Source organism: Camelus bactrianus, chromosome 19 (genome assembly GCF_048773025.1).
Source record: "Camelus bactrianus isolate YW-2024 breed Bactrian camel chromosome 19, ASM4877302v1, whole genome shotgun sequence".
Lineage (NCBI taxonomy): Eukaryota > Metazoa > Chordata > Mammalia > Artiodactyla > Camelidae > Camelus > Camelus bactrianus.
This window is the reverse complement of record NC_133557.1, coordinates 4,597,735-4,624,275: the sequence shown is the minus strand read 5'-3', so window position 1 is coordinate 4,624,275 and position 26,541 is coordinate 4,597,735. Positions and strand designations below refer to the sequence as shown.

The 26,541-nt window shown below is 39.8% G+C and overlaps 1 protein-coding gene across 8 annotated transcripts in view; it reads left to right on the top strand.

The window, feature by feature from the left end:
• PLCB1 (phospholipase C beta 1) overlaps window positions 1–26,541 on the top strand; it is a 648,142-nt gene that overhangs the window by 121,713 nt on the left and 499,888 nt on the right. The window contains exon 1 of one of the 8 annotated variants that reach the window (XM_074346939.1): window positions 4,799–4,876. The exons of the other annotated variants lie outside the window; for them this stretch is intronic. The gene's annotated coding sequence lies outside the window, so the exon portion shown is untranslated. Of the gene's footprint in view, window positions 1–4,798; window positions 4,877–26,541 lie in introns of those variants that run through there. 8 annotated transcript variants of the gene reach the window in all.

Sequence of the window (26,541 nt, the reverse complement as noted above, 5' to 3'; positions counted from 1 at the left end):
GGGGGAAAGAAACAAAAGAGGATGGAATTTTGCAAAGGAAACCTAGTGATGAGAATGATTAAGATTTTGAAATTCTTTTTCCTTGAACTTGCCCTCAGATGTGTGCTAATCTTGATATCTGTGATTAAAATCCAGCTTTGGTTCTTCCACTTGTTGAAGGTGAAAACTGGTAGAAGATCCTTGTTTATTTCTGTCAGTAGCGTTTGCAGTAAGTCATCTGTCTTTGGCTTAAGTGCCTCAGTCATATAACAGCGTTTAAAAATTGTAGAGCTGCTGTTATGTAATTGGCCCCCGTCCATCTTGTACCCCTTCTGCTGATACAGCAAAACAAACCTACGCAAATATGGAAGAAATTATCCACAGCAGACACCAGCCCCCACGCCACACAGTAGAATGCATTGTTGTGCCTAAACTCAGGGTGAAAATACTGAACGTTCTTCAACCAGGGCTGGGTGTAACTTGCCATACCATTGTGTTTTGTTTGATGTTTAAAATTTTTTCTTTACAGAAAGTTTCACTGAAAGTGGGAGAAATCTTTCCCTTTGAAGCTTTGGTTTGCCTAGAAGAAATGTTAGAAAAAAAGAAAAAAGAAACAGGGATAATAACATTCTGGCTTCCTCCCATTTTTTCCCCTCCTGGGGTTTAGTCTAATCTCTTCATCATTTTTTGTTGATTTTATAATGTTAATATTTAAGGCATCCAATAGGAGGTTATATGATTGAAACTTCTGGCAATCTGAATACTATACCTTGAGCTTTCATGAAGTTTTGGCCGCTTCCGTCCCCAGTATAATCACAGAATCCCACTGTTCCATTGTCACCCTTGGTAGAGTTAAAAGTCCATATTCTAAAGTTAATTAAAACCTGAGAATCCAATTAAATTTATGTTAGGAAAACAATTTATATTGCTCTAGATTTATGGTTATTCTCTGTTTCCTTCATTGTTAATACTTTTAGATTCTCTTTTGATGTAAGGTAGAGAAAGTTATGCAGAAGATTATCTAAGAAGTATAGCATATCAAATACCTGGGGCATAGGAGAGTTTTGACTTACAAATTGTCTGATTAATCGAGAACAGAGGGAAGGCAGAGTGTCTTGTATTCAAAGATAAAGTTGTCCTTAAAAGTGTAAAATTAGAGCTTGAGTGTCTTGGAATCAAGCAAGACAGAAATAAAGTGAATATTTATGTCGGTGTATGGGCTTAAGCATCCTACAGCCCAATTACATAACAGGGACAAAAGGAGGTCGCCCTGGTGTAACATCTTGTAAAAGAAGAAGTGAAGTTATATAATCAGACTGCATTAATCAGGCAGCCCGTTCCACCTACATAGACTCTGAAGAAAGAGGGAGGAGGTGGGCAGGGAAGGATTTCTAAGGAATAATGACTAAGAACTCTTTGATACGTGCATTGGTTTCATCCTTTCAAACTTTTTCTTTCTTTTTGGTATCACGCACAACAGCACTCAGGTGCCTAATGACCTAGAGTTTTATTCTTTTAAGTCCTTGATCAAGTTAGTCTTCAGAGCAAAAAAAAAAAAAAAAAAAAAAAAAAAAACGAAAAGAAAGAAAAGAAGAGAAGGAAACTGAGCTCAGTGATTTGAGAAACACCCAGTGCTTGCCCTTTAAGAACTGAGTTTGGGTAAAGAGGGCAAGAAACACCAACTAAGAACATATTTCTTGGGACAGATTGTTTTCAGCATTGGGAAGTAGTTACTGTGCGTATGGAGAATAAGAGTACATCTTTTGTGCCTTGGGATGTATGAAGGCTGGACCAATGTAGTATTGGCATTGTTAAAGTGAATGCAGGTAATGTGACACATTTTGTTAGTCCAGCAGCATCTTGGGAAGGTCCAAAAGATAATGGTTCTGGTAAAGGCAATCGATACAGCAGAATCGTTGTAACCACCATATTTGAATTTTTTCCCTTTCTTTTCTTCAACACCAGTCTTCATAAGGCTTATCTCACTCCTGTGCTATTATATCTGAAACAACAGTAATTCCTAATGGAGAAGTGTATTTTCCTGACTGTCCTTGAGTACATCCAAATTGGGAAAATAAACTCGGAACTGATTTCCACATCGTTTTCTATTATTTTCTCCAAAGTTTGAGTTTGTTGATAGTGATGAACCAGCTGGGAATATGTGCTCATACCATTTCTGTCAGATGCCAGGTGTTGAATGCCTTTTGCTTGTCTCAAATTTGGGGTGACAATTTTTAGTTAAAGAAGTAGACAAATTTAAAGTCCCTGAGGAATTAAATGTAATTGCTGAAACGGGCAACATTGTAATCAGTACACAGCTCTGTTGTACTACTGTTTGCATTTGTACTTCCTCGGATTGCCACACATCTAGTGATGAAGATACCATGCATGTGTGACTTCCCTGTTTTCAATGGAATTATTCACTCAGCGATAGAATTTTGAAACTCAAAGGAGAAGAAATAAGAGTTAAGCAGGAACAATAAACATGTAACAACAGTTCCTGAAACCAGTTAAAGAAGGAGCAATAAATGGAAAATAAAGATTATCAGAGAGATGAGAAAAGTTGCCTCAAATTTGACCCTTTAGAAATGACCATCATTAATGTTGGGTAAACTAAATTTTAACAGGGGAGGCTGGCAAATAATCCAAATTTCTGTTTAAAGACATTTGGTAAGGTAATTTAATCACTTCATAGTATTTGTCTCGTTTATGACTTGGCTTATTATTTCATTAATATTAACCAACAACTACTTATTTTTGGCTCTGATGGACTTGAATCTGAATGTTGCAAAAATTGAAATTGGCAAGAGTGAATTACTTTTTAAACTCATTTCTGATTGCACGTTTGACTTGTTTTAAGACGGGGACTCAATTTTACACATATGTCACTTGGCAACAGTAATTTGCTTCTAAACTTTTACAGTGGAAAATAATTCACCAATTTGGTGGTAACATAGGTAGTAAATCAGTGAAATGCTACCATTTTTCCGTTTCAAAAGCCTGCAGCCTGAGAACGTCCATAAGCAGGCAGGCTCCCCATTGGCTGAACCCAGGCACAGAGCTGCTCCCTTATGGTATGAATTTTTCAAAACTCCTTTAAAATACTGGATTTTAGGGGTGGTAACAATTTCCATTTATTTTATGAGTTGATTTCCAGCAGACTTCAAAAGTATTACTTTTCTTCATAGATTAATTTTTTTAAAAAATGGTAAGAAAATAAATTGTTCCTAAAAGATTATGATGTAAGTACCACGGGCACTGGCATGAGACGGATCTGGGTTCTGATGTCAGCTCTTCTGTATAAGATGTTCTTGGGCAAAGCTGTTACGTTCAGATAACAGTAGTTCACAGAGGTAACAACATAGAAGATGTAAAGATAATCTCTACCTATAAACACTGTTGAAAGTGACAGAAAGAGAAATACCGGGGTGAGGGGGGATCACATATTAATACATTTGATGAATGAAGACAGGAGAACTTAATTGGGACTTTCGATATAAAAACTTACTTTAAATGGTAAGTAACCAGGGTTCACAACTTTTCATATTTGTTTTCTGTCATTTTTTTAAACCATGGCGTTGTTTTTGTATTACACACACGTGTGTGTGTATGTATACTTGCATGCCAGGTAATGAAAATAGCACAAAAATCAAGTTTTTTTTTTTAAATCACCTGAAATCCCAACACCCAGAAGTAACCATCATTAACACTGGGTTAATGTCATTCCAAAAATACTTCTAAGCATATATGCAGATATAAATATAGATAGAACGGTTGAATATAGTTTTATAAAAATGGGATCATTCTGAGGGTACGATTTTTACAAGAAGCCTTAAAATTTCGATCTTGTATTGAATGCCTCTCTCTGAAGCATGAAGACATGTACCCCCTAGGGTGTCTCACCCTCTCCACCTGTCCCCACGTCTCGATACTTGTTACTTGTGTTATGTTGACATTGTGCATACTGACAACATTCACGTTGTCCTAGAACCATAATTTCCATGTTTGATTAGTAGTCACACAATATTTCAAGGCATTCAGTGTTTTCCATCCATCATTCACCATGCCTTTGCATTTCTAAATTGTTTACCTTCGTCTCTACATTGGCTCTGTTTCATTGTCAAAGTCTATCTAAAGATATTTTTCGGAAGGGCTCATAGGCGCATGTGTTTCATGAGGTCCCCCATGTTTGCCACCATCACTTTAAACATGAATGATGCTGTGCCTCAGTTGGATATTCTTGGGTCACATTTGTAGCCGCTGCTCCATGGTTTCTAGATGTCACCCTGCAGAAGTCTAAGGGAAGCTGATCTTCCCCTGCTATTTCTTTGTTATTTGTTTTTTTATGCCCAGATGCTTTAAAAATTCCTTATTTTCCTCTAGACTGGGGTGTTTGGCATAGTTGCTTTGCTCTTTCCTCCATCTTGCTTGAATGGCCCTTTCCAACATTCTGTTTTTTTTCTGATGAAGTATTGGTGACTTCTTGACTTTCTTCCTTTATCTGAGACCAGAGTGTTTTCTCTTCACATGCTGTGGCTTGAGAGCTAAGTGTTCGTAGTTCTTTCTGTTTCTCTTCGGAAAGCAGACCAGAGGGGTCTGATGGCCACATAGCATTCTTCCTCGGGATGCTGGGGTCTGTTTTCCCTCCTGACATTTTGGTGAACGCCCTGTACTAGGGAGGAGGAAGGCATCCCTTCCTGTAGGGGGACGTCCTCAGTCTTGAGTGACTTTCTTAATTCACTCTGAAGCACAGCTTGGATCCCTCTTCTGTTTTCGAGAGAATCAGTCTCTCCCGTTTTCCTCACTGGGAGGGCGTGTCTGTATTTCCCAGATAAGAGAAACCACAAGGAAACCTATTCAACTTGTTTCTTTCTGACTTTATGGACGAGAATTCTCAGTAAGTTTGGACTCAGCCATTGGCTTGGGGGTGGGACTGGTGTTTGAAGTCAAACAGTGACTCATAGCAACTCTCCGCCCAGAAACTTCTGTTCTGAGCTGTCAGAGTTGCTGCACTAAGTCAGGCGTCATTGCTTCCTTGTTTGCTTATGTTGTAGTTTGTATTTTACTGTTTTTGCTCTTTTAAAAAATGTATCCTGCAAGGGAGTTTTCACTCTTTATATTAACCTGAAAGTCAGTGCAGGATTTTTGGCAAAAGCCCAGAAAGTTGCTCCTCTGGCCTTTGAAGGTGGTGTCTTGTCGCTGTGGGGAAGCTTTCTGGAAGAGTGGAGCTGCCTGTGTGAGCTCAGCTTGGAAGAAGGATATTTAACTGAACAAGCTGTCTTTTATTTTTTTTACTCTTAGCTCTTGCCCATGTCAAGGGTCCCATGTTTTTCCCAATTTTTTGTTGTCATCACCACTTACAGGCTGAATCAGAAAGAAGATTCACACCTCCTTGACTTTTTTGTTGTTGGGAAATTCTTATTTTTCCTCTTGATTTGTTTTTTCTTGCTCTGAGATTGACTAAACTAAAGGGAAAAGGGAACATTCAGATAAGACATCCTACCAAGATCGTTGAAAACCCCAGCATCTTTTTATTTATGTATGCATTTATTTTATTTGAAGTGTAGTCAGTTTACAATGTTGTGCCAATTTCTGGGGTACAGCGTAATGTTTCAGTCAGACATGTACATACATGTATTCCTTTTCATATTCTTTTTCATTGTAGGTTGCTGCAAGATATTGAATATAGTTGCCTGTGCTATGCAGTGGAAACTTGTTGTTTATCTGTTTTATATATAGTAATTAGTATCTTCAAATCTTGACAAACTCAGCATCTTTAATGATTTGAAAGCAAAACTTAAAAAAAACAGTAGCTAAAATAAAGAATGCTTAAAATTTGTGGGTTTTTTCCTTTCCACAATGTGTTTCTGCAGGAATTCTCGCTGATTTAAAAGGCAGAATTACATCAGATTAACATCCCCAGGTGGAGCGAGCTTTCTGTTTTACTTTCCAATGCTATTAATTGAATCACACTGAATTTTTTTTTATGAGCACCCATCTTGTTCACGGGCGAGAATAACAAGGAATCATTAGATTTTCCTCTGTATTCTTTACTGTGTGTAGAGCACTGCTTGAGATACCTGCCTTGGACCATGGGTTTTGAGGGTTAGGTGAGCAACCATATAGACAGCCCTTGGTCAGTGCCTGGTAAGTATTATCAGCAGAGGGAACTTGCTGCTTTGGTTGTTATATCATCCAAGGGGAGTTTCCTCATTTGGCTTTGTTCTTATTGAACATTCTCTTTGAGGGATTTTGACCTTAAATGAGATTTTGCATAATATTTATAAAGTCTAGACTCTGTTGGTTTTCCATTTGAACTTTTGCCTAGAACATGTTGGTTTCACTGGTTAAAACATGATGTAAGTAAAGTCAATGGATTTTGTTGGGGACAGGCTCTCCAACAACAGTCTTAACCTTAGCATCCAGAACCAGAGCAGTAAGGAAATCACATATTCAATGACACACCCATAGCCCTTGCATGAAAAGTGTCAGTAGAATTAAGGATTTGGATCGCTACATCCTTGACTTTGATCTTGACCTCACTCCTGCGTAGCTCACCATTCATTACGTTGCATTTCTACGAGAGTTTTATTCCCTTTGCACTCATGAAAATTATACATGGAGTCATTTTTATATGAGGGTGCCATCTTCCTGAGCCACCCACCAAAGGAAAGGTGTTTTGAGCATAGTATCCTAAATCTGGATTATTTGAAATAAACAAATATTATGATCATTTTACTTGATGATTTGCTTTGAATGTCTTAAGTTGCTGTGAATGTTTCGTATCAACCATGCTTGCAGGTGTGTCCTTGTATCTGCGGCTTTGGTACCAGCTGGGAGTGTGTGAGGAGTGCAGAAAAGGCCGTAGCCCAGGCCTTCTGAATCAGAATTTTCATTTTTCGAAGGCTCATGAGAAGTTCACATGCACGTCAATGTTCAGTGTCGTAGCGCTCGAGTAGCTGAGACCTTCTTTGATAGGGGAGACCATCACACTCCAGAGAAACATGGATATAGAAGACCTTGAGACGCATGAAACAGAAACTTGTAATAGTAATGAACTGTAGGCTTAAAATGGTTAAAATGGTCAGTATTATGTTTTCTGTGAACAAAAGTAAATAAGCTACAGTATAATCATAGAAAAGAACAGAGGTGAAAGCGAACGTACCACAGCTACACTCAGTCGGATGAATCTCTCCAACATAATGTTGAGTAAGGAAAGTTATACAGAGCATAATGCATAACATCAAAGAGATGTGAGTTCATTTATGTAAATGACAAAATAGGCAAAAATAAACCATGGAGAATAGGGATGAAAGTGAAGTGATTGGTGTAAAAGGAGAAACACTGACAGAATGACCCGAGGAGGCAGGTTGCAAGTTATCTTCAGTGGGGGGCGGGGGTATAGTGACCTTTAGTTTGGGGGTGTCAGGTAAGGATCAGGAAGGTAAATGAGGGTTCCTCTGGGTGCTGGGAAGTGTTCTATTTCTTTATCTAGGTATTCACTTTATAAAATTTTTTAAGGTTACATTTAAAGTGCATGTTTCTATATGTGTTATATTTCACAATCAAATGCTTTAAAAATAATATAAGTGGTCATATGGTGAGAATGGTAGTGGGAGAACTGGATGGAGTGAGAGTGAGTCTCTTAATTTTATACCGTATCTATTTAATATTTTTAATAAAGAGGGTATTACACTTAATTTTTTAACACCTTTATTGTGGTCTGGTTCCTGTACAGTAAACTAGACACATTTCAGATGTACACTTTGATGGATTTTGATAGATGTGTATACACCAGTGAAACCACCACCACAATCAAGATACCCAACATTTCCATCACTCCCCAAGACGTGCAATCCTTGAATTCTCAATATTACACTTAACTTTTTTAAAACTAGAAATACTGTATCAATGAGCTGTCAAATGACCTGGATTAGATAACTGCCAAAAAAAAAAAAAAAAAAAAAATCTCGGTTTTACATATTGAACCTGCACCACCTTCCAGAAAATAAAAAGACTTGTTTTGTGCAAGTATAAAATTGGATTTATCTTCAGAAATCCACTGTGCTGTATTAAATTCTGCTTTGAAACCCTACTTTTTGACCTAGGTCATTAAACCCTAGGTGTTTAATTACAAATAAAAAGAAAACTATGAAGGAGGATGGATTTATTTGTTCCTTTTTCAGACTGAACATGGCTTGGCCAAGGCCTGAAGCAGGGGAACCGTTCTCCCCACAGACAGGGCTCACAGCAAGCCAGATTCACTTCCTTCTTTGGATCACACATTACATTTCTGAATAAGGCCATTTCTCCACTGAGGATCAGGAGACACCGGAGTGCAGGAAGGTTAGGCTTCCGCCGTGAGAACGTCACGTTACCCTCGGCCCATCGGGCGGCTACTTCTTCTCGGGTCTGTGTGTCCGGTTCAGGGGTCCTTCTGCACTGGCTAGACAAAAAAACTAACAACCCTTCTAAAAATAAAAGTCTTATTTTGGGGGTAAGATGGCTTTGAAAATTGAATAAAGAATTAGGGTAAACAATGTCAGCATATTTCTTTTGAAAGTTTGCATTTAGCTCTGAAAGCAGCGTCCTGTTGGAAATCTAGAAAACAGCTAATCGAAATTCGTAGATACTGACAGGGATATGTAGAATAGATAAACAAGATTATACTGCATAGCACAGGGAAATATATACAAGATCTTGTGGTAGCTCACGGTGAAAAAGAATGTGACAACGAATATATGCATGTTCACGTATAACTGAAAAATTGTGCTCTACACTGGAAATTGACATGACATTATAAACTGACTATAACTCAATAAAATAAGAAAAAAAAAAACAGCTAATGAAGAATATCATCTTAGGAAAAGGTACATATACTGTAGGAAGCCCGTGGGTTATACTTGGGTCACCATTGTTGACTTCAAATCACTGTGACTTTTTATTTATATTTAAAAATAAGTTATGTCATGTAAGTAAACGTAGGACTCCTTTTAAAGCAATTTTCCCCCTTTTTGCCTTGTGCTATTTGCTTGATTAAATTATTTTTGAAAATCAGTTTATGGTAGACACCATGAATTCTGTTCAGTGAGTAATTCAGCAGCGAAGATCAGACTTTTAAAAGTGCATAGGAAATAAGGATGTTTGTTTACTAGATACCTTTAAACTTTCAGACTTATTTTACCAATAAATCTTTACGCATCAAAGAACAAAGATCTGCACAAAGAGATCCATTAGGTAACCCTTCTTTCTGCTCCTTAACTCATTTCCAAGTTGGCTTTGTGTCTTTAGCCTAAAAAAGTCCTCAAAAGTATAGGCAGAATTTGTATGAAGATGTTCCCCAGGGTTATTTTCTTGGTATGGTTGTTTTTAATTATTGTCTTTTACTTTTTTCTTAGTTTTCCTTTCAAATTAACAACAACAAAAAACTCCGATATGCTTATCATTCAACAAATACGTGTTTACATTTAGAAGTCTCCCTTCCTTTTATTAACATTCTAGTTGTGGAAGATATTGCATATATATATTACAATAACAGGCAGTATTCTAAATGCTGTCTACTTAGTAGTTCGGAGATTTAGCGATGTTGGATTTTTCACTTTATTATGTATCCCTAGTATGTTTTGCAGCTACTTGTCATTTTCATTAAAGAAGAAAACACTGGATAAACTATCATAGGAAAATCTGACCTGGGAACATTTAAAGAAACACAGAAAATGTTTAAGTGTTCAAATGCTGAAGCTGTCATTTCATATTTCATACCTTGTAACTATTAGATACATTGATTCGCATCTGATACCAGTCACGTGATCTCTCAGAATGTACTGTTTCTATGTAGCACAGTCTCTCTGGCGGCGTGAATAACACCTACTTTGGGGGTCAGCTGTGTGTCCAGCATTAGTGTTCTCCTTCCTGCCAGTTTTAGTTTATAATGAAGAGGGGAAGAGGATAAAGATGAAATAGAAGCAATCTAAAGCGTGTAAATCATGCTTTCTTCCCTTATGATCTTAATCTTCACTTTTATTGCCTTGTTTGGGGACAAGGTTGTATATAACCACACCCTGAGACCTGGGTTAGGTCATCTGGCCATGCTGGGTAAGAGAGCGCTTTGACTCTCAGGTTTTAAGTCATCTGGTGTTTCAAGTTTGCATTGGGAGGTGGTGAAGGAGTGTAACCAATATTCTCTGATCCTTCCTTCAGCAGGAAGCTGTTTTAAGTCAACCCTCTGTTCAGATTTTTTGTAAACAATGAAATAGTCTTCGTTTCGTGCTATATCCAGCAAAGAAAATGACAGCAGTGATGTGGAGGCAGGATGTAAACAGATATTGCCTCAATTCTACTTGTTTAAAAAAATAAACAAGCGAAATAAGGGAAAATAATCTATAGTTTGTTTTATTTATTTATTTTTGTTTGTTCTTTGGCTACTTGTGTCTAAGTTAGGTCAGAAAACAAACTACTTTCAGTTAAACCTCCTTTTCTATTTCTTTTAATGCTATTTTTTTTTCTCCCATAAAATTAATGAGGGATCATGGTGGAAATTTTGGAAAGAGTTGCATATTGGTTAGAATATGAGATTCAAGTGTCTTATGATGACAGCTGATTTCTGACCCATATTATGCTGAGCTAGGCAGTTGAGAGCTGATGTTGTGGTCCATGGTGTCAAGAACTTGGACTCCTTCCATGTTATTAGGATGCCCTCCTCAAACATTGATCTCACCTCATGGTCTAAAATGGCTGCTTTCACTCCAGCCTTCACAGTCACCTTTCAGCAAGGAGCAGAAAAGAGAAAAAGAATATTCTGGACATTCCTAGAAGTCTTATACATCACTTTCATTTAAATTCCATTAGTTTGTGCTCAGACACTTAAGGGGAACTAGAAAATTTAGTCTTAACTTCAGGTGGTCACGTGCTCAGGTAAAATTAGTGGTTCCATTATGGTAAGAAGAAAAGGAAGATTGAATATTGGGAAATAGCTGGCAGTCTTTGCCACAATACATAAAAGCATAAAAAAGAAAGAAGTATCTCTCATAAATTCACCATCTAAAGATAATCTCACCTTTAACTTTTGGCACATTTCCTCTCATTACCTTAATGCATTTAATATTGTAAACAGAATTACACTAGAGGTTAAAAATATGCTGATTTTGTTTTATGTAATAGCTTACCATGAACGCCTCTGCCAGCATTTAATGCCCTTCACCACATTATTTCAATGGCTGCACAATATTACATACTATATATATATGTATCATATATTTACCTGAAGTCATATTTTTGAACATTTAGATTTTTCTAAAGACATCAGTGTTTATAAATCTTTTTTGTGGCAAAATCTTTAACTTAGAGATACAATGGACATTTTAAGGTTATTAATTTCAGAAAGATGACGCAGTTATACTCGCACAATTACGTCTAAGGGAACTTCCTGCACTAAACCTTTCCCACTACTAACTAGCATAATTTTTAAGATTTGAGAATTAACAAGTGGTCTCCTATTGTTTTAATTTCAGTTTCTCTGATAATAAACAACTTTGAACTTTTCAAAAATTTTCTTGGTAATTTGAGCATCTAGTTTTAATTTTCTCTCCTTATGACCTTTATTTCTTTCCTTACTTACTAATTTGTGACAGTTCTTTGTATGATAAGGATATTAATAAAATGTCTTTAATTATGTTCAAATGATTTCCCAGTTTGGAGTTCGTCTTCTGCTTCATTAAGTATTAATATTGCTGGAAATTTGTTTCGTTACCCTATTTACAACAGATATTTGATTTGCATTTAGTAAGCAATCAATGAATGTTCACTTAATGAGAGACTGAAAGAGTGAACAGTTAGATTTATTACCACATGTTACGGTGCTTAATGCTTACGGCTGGTTTTTCCTGCTTTTTATCGGGACTTCCTCATCCTGAAGCTTTAATTTTGATTGGTATCTTGGTTGACTAGAGTATATATTTTGGTGATACTTTTGAGAAAGATTTCATATGGATTAAGCTTGGTGTTCTCAGGCATATCAAGACATGGTTCTATTGACTTTACCAAGTACCTGGGTGATAGGATGTAACCCTTCATTACAGCCGTTTCCCCTCAAAACTCTTTTGACCTTCTTCCCTTATCTTCTGGTGTGTGGTAGGAGGGGTATGGTATCTTGATTTTTATTTCTTTGTAATAGCTTGTTGCAGTTTTTATCTTCCTGAAAGCTCTAAGGACTTTTTATTTCTTCTCTTCAAATATTTTTAAAGAAACAAGTCATTATAATACGTGTGGATATTGACAATGTTTCATAACGTTCGCTTGGAGTCTTGGGAAATATTTTAGATGGACAGATTTGAAAATGTTGCCTTCTGCTTTGCCCTTAATTCTTCATTCTCTTGGGTCTGTCTGGCCTTAGCCTCTGTACTATTTGGGTTTACTTTTCGTATCTATTACCTTCTTTCTCATTGCTTTAATCTTTTTTTTTTTTCTCCTCCCCATGCTGGGAGAGTTTAAAAGGCTTGTTCCTGCACCAGTGATTTGATTTTTCTGCTCTGACAATTAAGCACCCTATTTCTAATCAAGATTTTTAATTTTGCTTTGGTACTTTTCTTCCTTTGACATGTCTTCTTTGCCTCTCCGGCTCTTGTTTTGTCTCTGCCTGTGTTTTAGCTCCTGTTTTGTCTCATCCTCTGGCCTTATCTTCTCATTGTTTATATACTTCTTGTTTCAAGGAGTTTTATTGATCCTGTAAAGCAGATACTTCACTTGTTTTGCCATATTAACACTTCCTCAAATGTGTGTTCCTCTTCTTTTTCCTATATATTGCAGGATCTTTAGGGATCAAGCTTTTAAAACTTAAAAAAAAATTGCTTTTAATAGTTATTTATCTAAGTCATCTGTGACTTAAACCTGCCATTTGCTCATAACCGTGATATAATGATGGTTAGATTCTTGGATCCTTCCATGTCTCTACATTTAAAAAAAATTTTTAAGGAATCCTTCTCTGGATGTTGTATTAATAAATTTATATTGCATGTTTAGTGACCTAGCCACTTGAAGGAAATGGTGGTTTTCTGTATTTAACTTTATTCTCGGCCTGGCCTGCTTATCAGGTACACGGTGTGACCAGGTGTGACCTTCTTCCACCTGCTGCATCATTGAAATACACTCCAGGTCAGGAAGATGCTCAGAACTTTGCTTGGATAGCTGGTGCGTAAGGCCAGGACGTCTCCCCTGGGGCAGGCTACTCCTGTGGCCTCCTCGTTTGTACCCACTACCTGGGGGGGGGGGTGCGGTGGGGCTGGGGTTCCTGAGATCCTGCAAGGATTGCTTTCAGTCATACTGTGTTTATTTCTCAAGATGGTGGCATGCAAGGCAGCCCTTGGTGCTATCCTTCAATTTCCCTTCTCTTCAAGTGCAGCAGAAGTTTGATGCTGAGCATGGTTAGTGTTGTTTCAGGGCTGACATATGACTCCCTGCGTGTTACAGTCCGTTGGTCATTTCAGAATGGATCCGAGAGGCAGAGCATAAGACAGTAAGATGTTTTCTTAGGCTGCCATCTTATGTGTAAGTGCCAAGTTTATATCAATGCCATTCACTCAGACTGTATGTACTTTTATGACCTGTGTAGTATCTAATGACCCTATTTCCACATTATTTGGTATTCCAGCAAAAAAGGCATCGTGTATCATACATTATTTTTCTACTTCCTCTTGTTGCCTGGCTCCCTTGCACTCATGAGAGTTAGTGACTGGCTGAACTCGACCCCGGGATAGACCTGTAGGTTCCAGGTGAGGCAGCTCTCATTGGGATGAAGGCAGTTTTCAGAAGGAGCAACTATGAGCTGTTAGCGGCTGATGCTCAGGAGCCGGAAGATGGGAATCAGGCAGAGCCCCAGAGCATCCTATGTGGGACTCCTGAACATTTCCTTCTGTGTGAACTGTATGTGTAAGCTCTTTACCCATTTCCCTGTTTGTTAATTAATTGTCAATTATTGAACAGATAGTTAGAGATCTTGAGTATTTCTAAGAGATTTCCTTCAATGAAAGTCCAGAGATTGGCTTACCAGGGCTCTTTATATGACGGAGAAGATCTCGTCATATTAAGGCCGTTATCCTTTTATCTCTTATATTTCTAATAAAATACCTTCCTAGTTTCCTCTTTTCTTTGTAAAATATGTGATGGTTTTAGCCTGAAGAAGTTGAAAAGTCTCCTACTATTGAGATTATCAGTGGCTTTTAAAAATAATTCTTTCATTTGTTTCCTGTATGAAGAACCACCCGGGTGATTTATCAGGCTGGTGAGTACTCGGATCCATATTTTTCATCTCTTGTTTTAATATTTACTTTTTTTTAATCCAACGAGAACTTACTTTGAACTTTTCTGATCAGTGAGATTCTAATGAATGTATTTTCTCCAGAAATCACCAGCCAATGTTTATAGAGCTTTTTATTAAGTATTTCTTACCTGTTCATATGTGACTTTCTTTATCCTGTACCCCAAAGGATCACACTTCAGTGTTTTATATATGTATATATATAATGTATTTATATATATTTATATTTATACATATACTGTATAATATGATATAATACTAGCATATAATGTATTTATGATATTATTTGATACAATATGAACATACATTTATATATTTGTAGGTATGCATTTAGCATAATACTGCAGGTGTCAGGGATGTTTAATAATACAAAGTTTGTGATTAGAATAAAGGAAGAGACAGGATGTCACCAGCTTGCTGATGAGAACTGCCACCCAAAATACTTCATTCTGTCCCCAGGAAGCTTGCCAGGCTGTGGGGGAGGGGCAGAGAGCCAGATGGTGCCTGTGGTTCCACATTGATGATTCCTACAAGGATGGAAAGCAGTGACTCAGCCTCGGTCCCCTGGGAAGCTGCTGACAAGGCAGGCATGTTCCCTGCGTTCATCTCTACAAGGTGTAATAATTAAGCCAGCAGAATCATAGCACCTGCCTGGTGGATGTACAGAGAATCAGCATAGGCCCTCTTGGCTTGTTCATCACCTCAAAGTCACCTGCACAGCCTAGGAATTGCTTAAGGAATTTACAGCATTTACATGTGACCCCGAGTTTTGCCCCATTATTGCCGCAGAAACCTAAATTGGGCAGTTAGAAACCTGTGTATGACCAGGGAAGCTTAAGCCTTGAGGATTTAGGTAGCGTTTACTAATGTCAGTCTTGAGAAAGATTTTAGATGTTTTCATGGAGAAGAGGACCAAGGCTGTGTACTGGATTTGGCCTCATGGATGTGTGTGGCTGGCAGCCCCTTAGCAATAGCACCCTGGGCTAGAGGATTTCTCCATTCATCATGTATCTGTCAGTTGTGTGTCTCTTCATGACTCAGGCTGGTTGCCACTAAGCTGGACAGTGGGGGACCCTCCCCACCAGCACATCAGGAATTCTTGGCAGATCTTTAAGTCTGTTTTTCAGGTCTGCCCCCTCCACTCCTGCATTCCCATCAGGAGGCCAGTGCAAACGGAAATAGGGCCTTTTGCTCCCTGCTTCCTCTCCTCTAGGGGCCTGGCGGCAGCGAGGAAATGAGAGATAGGTGGCTGCTCATCTGGAGTTGGACCTCTGGCCCAGGGAAGCTGCAGGGAAAGGAAATTCTGGAGAGATGAGAAGTTACTGTCTTATGTCAGGTTGCCTAAGAAGCAGAGCTGGACAGTGGGATTCTCGTGCAAGTCATGTATTGAGGGAATGATCTCAGGAAAATGCGAGAACAGGATAGGGCTGGAAGGAAGTCGAGATGGCGCGAGAGGGACCTCACTTCAGCTTGGTCCCTCAGGAAGCCCTGGAGTAGGACTTGCCCCATGTGGATTCCAGCATGTCACTGGCTACCGGCAGCTCCCCTGATCCAAGAGTGGGTGTGTAACCTTCCAGCCACCTCCAGCCAAGGTGGCACTCCAGCCAAAGGCACTTCTTCTCAGAAGAGTGCAGATGGGATCTGTTAGCCAACACCTGCAGCATCTGTGGAGTTGGGGCACCAGCCCAATGGAGGGGAACTGAGCAGGCGTCTGAAGCATCACCTACAGTTATTGCCTTCACCTTCCTCTCCCTGCCCCAGCAGTCATTCTCTCTAACACTCTGTGCATATAGACTTAGCATTTATAGCTCGTGTCTCTGTGTTTTTACCACTTATTGTCTATCTCTTCTCCATGAGATTTCATAAACCCTGTATTTCATCAATACTGTATTACCAGCTTCTAAAGCAGCACCTGGCACTCACGACACAATTTGTTGAGTACATGAATGAATGAGTGGGGGCGGGGTGGGGTAGGATGGCAAAGAGGCCCATTTGGGCTGTGCCTGTACCCTGCCCTGCTCTGGTGGATGGTGTCTGTTCCCTGTCCAGATCGCCTCTGATTCCATCTTCTTGGTCCTGGGCATCCATCCTCCTATTTTGGATTCTTCATTTCTAACACCTGCTCCTTTTTCAGAAGATAGCCCTTGGCTACTCTTCCAAGGTGCTGGGAGTGCCTGGGAGTCTCCTCATGGGGGAGTCTTCAGCCGGTGATTGACTAGGCTGTGATGATGAATGGCCAACTGCCTTGACTTAAGGCTGAAGACACTAATATAATTTACAGTCTGGAGTTCCCCGTTGGATTAGGCAAAGACCAGGGCTTTGCCCGAAACACTAAATTGCTTGGTTTCTTTCTCTTCCCTATCCTGTCTCTTGCCTCCTCCACTATCTGTTTCTCTTTGGGTCGATAAATCACATGTGAATGTACCTTTCCCTCAAGGGTCTCCTTTTAGGAAATCAGACCTGTGACACCATCTAATAAATCCCTTAGACAGACATCAATCAAGTGACTATGCGAAATGTGTAAAAGTATGACTGTGGCTTTTGCCATGAAAGGATGGTATTCTCGAAGCACTTACGGGATTCTTGGAGATTGTAAAGACTTTCCTGGGAAGTGCCTCATTAGCTGAGACAGTAATAGCGAGCATTGACTGAGCACTTTCAGCCTGTCAGGCCCTGCGCTGAGCACTTGACATGTGTGAAGTCGGTGCTTCTCAGGCTTTAACGAGCACACACATCCCCTGAGGTTCTTGTTAAAATGCAGCCCCTGGTTCAGTGGATCTGACACGAGGCCCCAGGGACTGCATTTCTCTCTAGCTCCCCAACGCCGATGCTGCTGGTCTCCAATGTAGCTAAACTCATTAATCCTTGTAACTACTCTACAATGGAGATTCCATCGTTATTTCCATTTTACAGATGAGGAAAGTGAAGCACAGAGAAGTTAAGTAATTTGCTCAAAATTACACAGCTGGTTAGAGGTAGAACCCGGGCAAGCTTGACTCCCAAATATGTCATCTTAAATGCTATAAAGGAGGGTCTCTGCTGAAAGGTGAAGTCATGAATGGGTTAATCAGGTTAATATTGTGACAGACAGTATATCACTGTGGCTGATCTCAGGATGAACAAAGCCTTGATACTGTCCCAGGCAACTCAGAGGGTCATTGCGTGTGTGTGACTCAAAGACAGACTGTTCCACCATCAGTTTCTCTTCCAGCATCTCAGGACTTGGAACCATTAGGCACTGTGTTCTGCCCATGTTTCCCAACTGCTTAAAAGTAACTAGTGAATGAGTGCCAGGACCTCAGAGAGGTGGAATAACAACAGTTCTAAGTTCTCAAAGATCATTTGATTTGTCTTTGGTGATATTTCAACATGTGATGTTAAACAGCGGGCTACTGGAGATTTGTGATGGATTTCTTGGCTTCCTTGGGTCTAATGAACTGTTCCTATATTCCCTACAAGGGTGCGGTAGGCTTCCTAAAAGCAGTGAGAAGGCAGCTGTGTCATAGTAGATGAAAAAAAATGACGACCTGACTTTTCTTTGGTAGGTTAATAGAAATTGATTTTACTGAGGAGGTCCAGACATAAAGGAAAAAAAAAATTGACTCTGAAACTCAACAGAGCACCCTGGGTTACCCTGTCCTGTGAGTTCCCACAGGAGAAGATTCTGAGACAAGGATTTCTGTGCAAGTAGTTTTTTGGAAGGCGGTGCCAGGAAACCCCTGTAGAGGGTGGGAGGAGAGACAGGGAAAGAAGAGTCAGTAACGCTAACAGTGGGTGCGTTGCCAAACTCGCTACCGCTGTGGGAGCTCTGTCTCTGGGGTTCTTAGTGTAGGTCTCCCACCTCAGGGTAATTCCAACAAAGGAACGAGTCAACTGGGATATTCATCCACTCCTCCTGTCAGTCATGGACGGAGGGCTGCTCCTTGCAGGAAGGGGCATGAACCCCCAGTACTTCTGTCCATGGACTTGACAAGGTAAGGCAGCCAGAAAAAAAAAAAAAATAAAAAACCTCAATCAAAGAGATGGACGTGCTTTTGCACTGGGAGCCGTAGGGTTGGGCCTGGGTGGGAATGGTCCATGCCAAGGGGAGTCGGGCCGGGCGCCTACAGCATCTGCTACAATGTCCATGCATAAATTGTGTTGCTCTGATCTTTTTTTTTTTTTGTGCACCAGCAACCTTCCCCCAGTTCCCAGCCCCTTGTGCCTGACCTTGCATAGATCCGGGATCTAGACCACCTGTGCCAGGGAGTTAGAGACATTAATCTAAGGTAGTTACTCATCTTACAATTGAGAGTATGGCACTGAGTCCCAGTCTAGAGGAAAAGAAATTAAACTGATAGCTATTGATGAGATGAGGCAGGCTATCAAGTGCTCTGGGGATTTTTTTTTCTATCAGCTGATGCAGAAACCCCTCATGATGGTGACTTGGCCTGGAATGGACCCTTGATAACAATGTTTTGGGAGAAAAAGAAAAAAGAATTCCCAGCCAAACTGAAAATTGAAGAGAAGCTTCTATGTTGGAACAATTTTTAATGGGTTTAAAAATTAAGCTTGAAACGCAGCATGTATGTTTTGCGTTGTCAGAGGAGAAGGAGGACTGACCAAGTGCGTCAGGCCACAGAGACAAATGTGGCTCCTTCCCAGGGTGTGTGCTCCCTCTGGGGTGTCATTACCTACGTCTTCTGACTGGCACCACCTCGGCCGCCTTGTCACCTCTCAGACCCAGCTGCCGGTTGCCCACCTGTGTGCCTGCATCCTGCCCACAGGAAGGAACACAAAACAGAAATGGTGTGATCACTGACACCAGACTCAAGGTTCCCGAGAGCCTTTCCCCTCTGGCTCTGTTGTCCCCACTGTGACGCTACTCAGAGAGGCCCAGGAGCAGCTGATGGTTAACCTGACGCCTCAACCATCTCCTTAGGAACAGGGTGCTTTCTGGGCACTACAGACCAGGAGAGCGGTTCACGACAACCTAGCTCTGAGTTACCCTCTGATATTTGGAAATGTACATCCATTCTTGTGTGTTTCATTACGTAACTCAAGAACACATTTTAATTTTCGTTGTCTTTTCATTGACCAAGCATAGTGTTCACCCTGTGCCGGCCAGTATCCTTCAGCGTTCGGCAAATCCACCTCGTTTTGTCTTCATCACTTTGCCATGAGGTAGGAGGTGCTGTTTGGATCCCCGGTTTACAGTGGTGGAAGTTGAAGCACTGAGAAGTTGTTATGGTGGTAGTCTCAGGAAAATAGCGTTAAGATGGTGAGATACATGTATTCACTAATTTTGACTCCTAGGTAATCCTTCTGCCTCTCCCTGCTCTCACCCAGATGGCTTTAGGAATTTTTTTTTTCTCAATACATACTAGAGGTTTATCTGTGTTTTCTCTGGGTTACTGTAAGAAAAATAAATGTTGTCTTGCTTTTGTGACAGTGAGCAGAGGTTGTAAAATCAGTACAGAAGGCAGAAAATGCCAGAGTCAAAGTTACCCTTGAAAATGCTTCCACATGCCTCCAGCACACATCTTTGTGATTGTAGGCGTGCAACCCTCTGGGGTAATTCTAAGGATAGATCCTGATGTCTGAAAGGAACAAAAGGAAAGTCTAGATAGATATTTGCACTTTAAAATCAGCCACTTTTAAGGTAACGGTTGGATGAATAAATCAAAAAAAGGTTTTGCTTGCCTGCCAAGTTGATTCCTTTCTCATTTCACATCAAGCTTCCAAAATCTTCAGGGGGGTAATCGGTTTACTTGTTACCTCTGAGAATAAACTCAAGCACAATTGTGCTTTACAAGGAAGTATAGCCTGATGGTTAAGAAAAGGATCTCAAGGAGCAGGACGCCTGAGTTTGCCTCTCTTCCTCTTATCAGATATTTAACACTGACAAATGACTGAAAGTGTTTGAAACTCAGTTTCCACATCTGTAAAATTGATCCCTAATCTGTACTGACCTTATAGGATTAACTTCCATGGAGCTCTTTGAAGGGTGCCTGGAACTTAAGCAAGGATGCTCTGAATGTCAGATGCTATTTTTATTCTAGAATCAGAGAGTAATTTAAAGCATATGTGATGAAATTAAACTCATCATAATAGGACTGAGATGTAGAGACTTCATAAGTTCTTGTGACCTAATCGTGATTCTCAACCTCCCTATGGCTCAGTTTCCCCAACTGCAGGATGAAGTTATTCATGGTACTTTTCTCGTAACATTATTAGAAAACATTACATTAATTAATATGCACAAAACTTCTAGGGCAGTGTGTGGAATTTTTCTCTCTCTGTTATCACTGTGCTATCCCAGAGTTTGGTGTTCAGTAAATATTTGATGGTGAAACGGATGAGTGGGTGATCAGTAATCACAGGAGAGAAGAACTTTTCACGTTAACGTCTCATCCTTTGCTTGATACTCTAGTTCCCAAGACATATTGTTTGGTCCCAGCATGAACTGATTTCATATGTGGTCCCATTCATTAATGTTACTACTACCGTTCTCATCAGAAAAGTCTGTAAGCATGAGAAGCTGTCAGGCTCCTGGTTGTGGATACAAGTTTTCCAAAACAACAATTTTTGCTTAGAAGCTTGAATCCTATCACTGGCAGCAAATACTGTCAGTTATTTACCTTAAGGTGACAGACTCACTCTCACTCATTTTCAAGAAAATATCTGCCGTGTACTCAAGTCTGAATAATCCTAATTGGACTGTCAGGCATTTTTTCAAGTGAAAAAGGCTTTTCACGGGGAGAATGACTTCTTTAGTTCAAAACTCAAAGACCCCAAAGTGCTTCAGTATATTTCAGAGGTAATGCTTTTATATACTTCCTGTTTCGCTACCCAGAGTATTTTTTAAAAAATGTTCTTTTAAGAGTCAAGATTTCCTAGAATCGATCATTGCTGCTGCTTCAGGAAGGAGGCATTCTCTACGAGTGTGAGAGAATGAAGAATCCTGTGGCTCCTGGGACACTAAGAGCCTGGTACCACGGTCCTGATTCCTGTGAAGGTACCAGCAGTTTTATCCCTTTATTGCTTTTATACAAAGTGTGAATATTTCAACATAGTCAAGAAAGGAATAACCTCTCATGGATCATTATGAAATCCTTTTTGACCTCAGGGATGCTCTGAACTGGTCTTAGGCAAATCTGATGGTCCGTGGACTTGGCTTTGAAAATCACTGAGCTACAGACACATTCACTATGTAAAACTGGCAGGAATCTGTCTTTGATGAGTGAAGGCTGGAAAGGTATCCTGAAGTCAAGGGTGACTTCGTGTTCCGTTCTAAGAATGTGGGTGGGCACAGATGTCATCGCAGAGAAGGCAGAGACAAAAGGGAAGAGTAGGTTTGAGGTGGGAAAGATTTCCATTTTGGGGCATGAGGTGGCTGGAAGAGATCCTTTTTGAGTTGTTCCTCTCCGGACATCTTGTGCAATTGTTCATTCATGAAAGATTTATAGAGCACCCACTGGTACCAGGGACAGTAAGAATGTGTTTCATTCCAAACTTCTTTGATACAGGAGTCATTTTCTTAGTGAAATTGTAAGCTTCCTTAGAGGATGACCTAAATTATATATTTAGAAAAAAACTTTTTATGACCGATCACAGTGCAAGGCAATGACAAGGTATCCGTTTGCCAAAGACAGCGTTCTCTTCCCTGCCTCCCCACGGTGACACACGGTTTTCCTCCACCGTTTATCGCTGGGTCAGACTAAAATACGCAGCCATTCTAACCATCATCATTCATCAGGACAATGCAGACACCATGTGAAATGGTATCTACTCAATGGGTGGGTGAAAAATGAAAAAATCAGACCATACCTAGGGTTGAGGCTGGCCAGCATTATCAAGAATGCTTGTCGTCTTCTGGTTGGGAGACGAAATTGGTTCTGCCATTTGGAAAGCAAGTTTCACACCATTTTGTGAAGTTGAATATTGTATTCCCTACAATCCAGAAAATCCACTAGGGGTAGACCCTACCAAAAGTCAGGCACAGATGCAGCAGGATAACTCTGCGAGAAAAGAGATAACAGCAGGTTCATGATGGCAAAAGGAAGAAAAAAGATGGGGTTAGCAATCTAAGTGAGCATCAATTGGAGACTAACCGTGTATTCCCACACCAGAATACTACACTACAGTGAAAATGCTTCAGTGGCTAAATGCAGTATCTAGACCTTAGAAATATAAGCTTGACAGGAAAAAAAAGAAAGCTCTAGAAGACTACATACTGTAGGATAGACCTTTTATAAAGTTCAAAGCAAACAAAACTTCAATGTGTTATTTATGGATATATACCTATTCGATAAAACTGTATAAGAAATAGCACAGGACTGAAATCAAAGCAGAATTTTAAGGAAATGTTTTCTTCTGGCAAGTGTGTACACAGAAAGATGTGATTCGGGAGGAAAATACAGGTATCCTGCAGTGACACTGGTAATCTTCTGTGTTTTAAATTAGGAAGGTGGGTAAATGATAGTGATTTAGAATATATGCACATATCTGAGCTATATATAGCTTTATAAAAATATATACAAATTTTGTACATACATATGTAACAAAATATGTATACAGATATAATATTATAATATTATATAACCAAATAATACTAACATGTAACAAAGGAAAAGTTTCCTTGTTTAGATTTTTCCTAAATGACTATTCTGTCATTTTTTGCTTTTTTTCACATTGTATTCTGCATTTATCTGCATCTTTCCTGATAATTACCAGAGCTTCTAGGGCAAGGACCATATTTTAGTCATGTTTATATCCTGCCTCAGGAAAAAAAAAGAACTTTTAAGCCATATAATGCATCAAACCTGTTTGCTGACCAAAGAAAATTAATCTAAATAAATAAATAAGTAGATAGACAGAATCTACTCTCTGGTTTAATCTGTAAGCAAGAAATTCACTGACTTTTCGATTACATTTTTGACCTAAAGACATTAGCCATTTTTTTTTAACTGAAGTATAGTCAGTTACAACGTGTCAGTCTTAGGTGTGCAGCACAAAGTACATGAGCTATTATTTGGTTATTATTCAGAACATATATAAAATCCTCAGTTATTTTCCTATAAAGGATTTTAAGTAAATATTCTGCGGATTATATTTTACACACATTCCCACAAAATGGGAAGGATTGTCTTTGTATTTGGTTTAATATGTTGTTCAACCTAGTGAGATGATACATACGTTTTACGTTTTTTTTTAAATAGAAGAAAGATTGTTGAGCTGACTCTATTTATTGATTGAGTTTGTCTCAACCACATAATACAGGGAATTGACATCTATGCTGAGATGGTTTCTACAGTTATTTTCATGGTAAGACCGTCTCTCAGAACCATGCTACGTTTTAAAAACGGGTATGTAGTAACCAGTCGTTGAATATGTCAATCTAATTGCATCATTTAAGCCTGTCTGTAGCGTGACGTGTGGAACCTACTAAGTTTATTTAGTGCAATGTTGTATCTTATATAATGTATGTGTTCGTAGAGTATGTCCAGTTATCCTGCAAAATTACCTGGAGTCATTTCCCATAGCCCTTCTGTGTTGTTTAGGGAATCATACGGATTGTCGTGGTCTTCATTCCCATGTTGTGTCCTGCCCCCCATAAACCATCTTATTGTCATGACTGTGGATCTTAGAACCAAGTTCATGCTCACTGAGAACTGAGAGTCCTCTGTGTCTTGTCCAGCTGAGGCAATAACACAAGTTGATAAGCCTAGAATGGGTCCCCTTTCCCATTAGCTTTGTAGCTGTAAATAATTGTCTTGAGGTCAGGAGGAGGGGTGATTTGAGGAAAATGGGAGGAAAGGGAGGGAACGCGTGAATAATCATTTCTTCTTGAATTATGTCTACTTGTTTTGTGTTCCCTCCTCTGGGTGTTTTGTTAAGTCATCCAAGGTGTGTCCCACCTTTATCGATTCTGTGCTCCTGCCAGCAGATCATGGCGCAGATGGAAGGTGTGTGGAGCAACTGGAGTTCTTCATAAAGTGTGGGGCAGGTACAGAGAAATGTTATACATGTGCACAGTACCTTTGCACAGGTGGTAGCTTCATCGAGACGCGACTTGTGCATGAAGTCACTTTTTTGATGCTAACTTTTATTCAAATACAGCATGTGCTATGTTAGTGTATCACGTTTTCCATTATTTGGAAAGGACTTGGTAGCAGTGAGTTTATTTACTTACATATAAAACTAAGGATTCGACGGCCCTGTTAGGGAGCTCTGTCGCTTGAGGATTTTTTTCCTGATGTTGAAAACTGTCCACTTTTCCCCTCACCTACAGGAAAGATAAATTTAAACTCAGAAAAGTTGATATAGTCACGTGAGTGGTAATACTGTCCAGTACGCAGAGATCACCTGAGCACATGGATGTCCGAAAGAATCGATACCAAAGTAGTGTGGGGAAGGAAGCCACGAAATAACATGTTCTCTTTAACTGTTTATTGATAAAATTCCAAAGGGGAATGGGAGAAAATGGGGAAGGGCAGTTTAATGCCAAGTAATAATCATTATAACCACTGAGAGATGGCTGAGAGAGAATGCTATTGATTGGCGAAAGAGAGCTTTCTTGGGGTTCTGAGGATGTCAGTATCATTAATGCACAGCCATGGTGAAGGATTTTAAAAGGCGAAGCATAGACACAATTAGAAGTAAAAGCAAGACATTTTTCAGGAAGGTCTGAGGCTTTCTGGTCAATCAAGAGCGATCAACTTCAGTGCACTCTGTCTGCCTGGGTCCTGTAAGTGGCTCCCTGGAGGGGCCACCTTCAGTCTTGAACCCCCATGTTCATTTTCTGTCTTACTAGCCTGGTGACTTTCTCTTCACTTTTGTTGCCCGAAGCTTCCCTGTGTGATTCTCACAGGCTCAGATACCCTTCACTGGCCATTTTAAACCACAGTCACACCAAATACCTGTTCTTTTTAATAAGATGAAGCGAAAATTTGAAGATGATAAAGCTCAAAACCCGGTAGACACATTGGCAGAATTTCTATTCTCCTTCCAAGGGCCCCTGTGGCTCACAGGCATTGAGAAAAAAGGAATACATTTTGTTTTCCTGTTTCTCAAACTATTCATTATTTTAAGAAAAATGACTTAGTCATATTTCTAATATCTGTTTTTTTAAATGGCTATTCTTTAAAGGTGCTGACAAAGGCTTTATTCACTGAGTGAACAAGGACTTCTGTTTAGAAGTGTGGAGTCTGGGCTTTTTTTCCCCCCTCACCATGGAATGCTCCAGTGTGAAGTGTACTGAATCTTAACTCATTTCAGTATTTGAATTTTGTTTTATTTTTGCTCTTTGTATATGTTATTTTTTTTTTTTTTGCTCCGAAAAAGAAAGAATTGCATGTGAAAACCATCTGCTCTTTAAGTTCAGAAGTATTTATTTGGCGCTTCTTGTATTCAGAGCTCTGATACTGCACGACACGTGGGAATCTCGATGCGATGGGGCATCCCAGAGCACCCAGCACGTGCACGGGGCGTGTTGTGCTAAAAGGCAAAGACATCTTAAGTACCACGCCAACTACAAACACGTTTCACTACAATTAGAGAGAGGAAGTAAGGGGAGAGAGAGGGAGAGAGAAGGAGGGAGACAGACAATATTTATTCATTTATTTATTTTCGGCTAAAGAAGTGGCAAAAGGGAGCCTTTAAAACTGCCTAAGATTCTCTCAAGGCAAAGTCCCAGTCTTCTGGCAGCTGTTTCTCACCTGCTTCATTCCCACAACCACTGCTTCCTGGATCTCTTCTCTTCCGTGAGCGTTTCCCTGACTTTTCTGATGGAAATCTACCTGGACTCTTTTCTTGGACGAGTCTATCCATTACGCCGACTGAAATACAGAGGCGTAGGAGCCAAGACAACCTGGTAACTGTGCCTTAGAACAGGGTTTTTGAGTTTTTGTTTGTTTTTGTTTCTGATGAAGTCACAATAAAATAGATTTTATCATGTACTTCAGCATACAGATAACCATCACACACACACACACACACACACGCACACACACACACGCACGCACGCGCACTTCTCTTAGGTACAGTCTTTCTTCCATTTTCAATCAACAGTCTTGCTGCAGGTCCTATTCTTCAATCTCATGGATGGAAACATACCTGCTGTCCACTCCCACACTCAGGTCACCACTCTTCCCTCTGCCCCCTTTGATTTTGAGTCTCCCTGACGTTGCCACTTACGTGTCTCTTGTGCACCCTGATGTCTCATCTGCCACCGAACCCTCAGTTTTCATGCACCCCCCCAAAACGGCTGC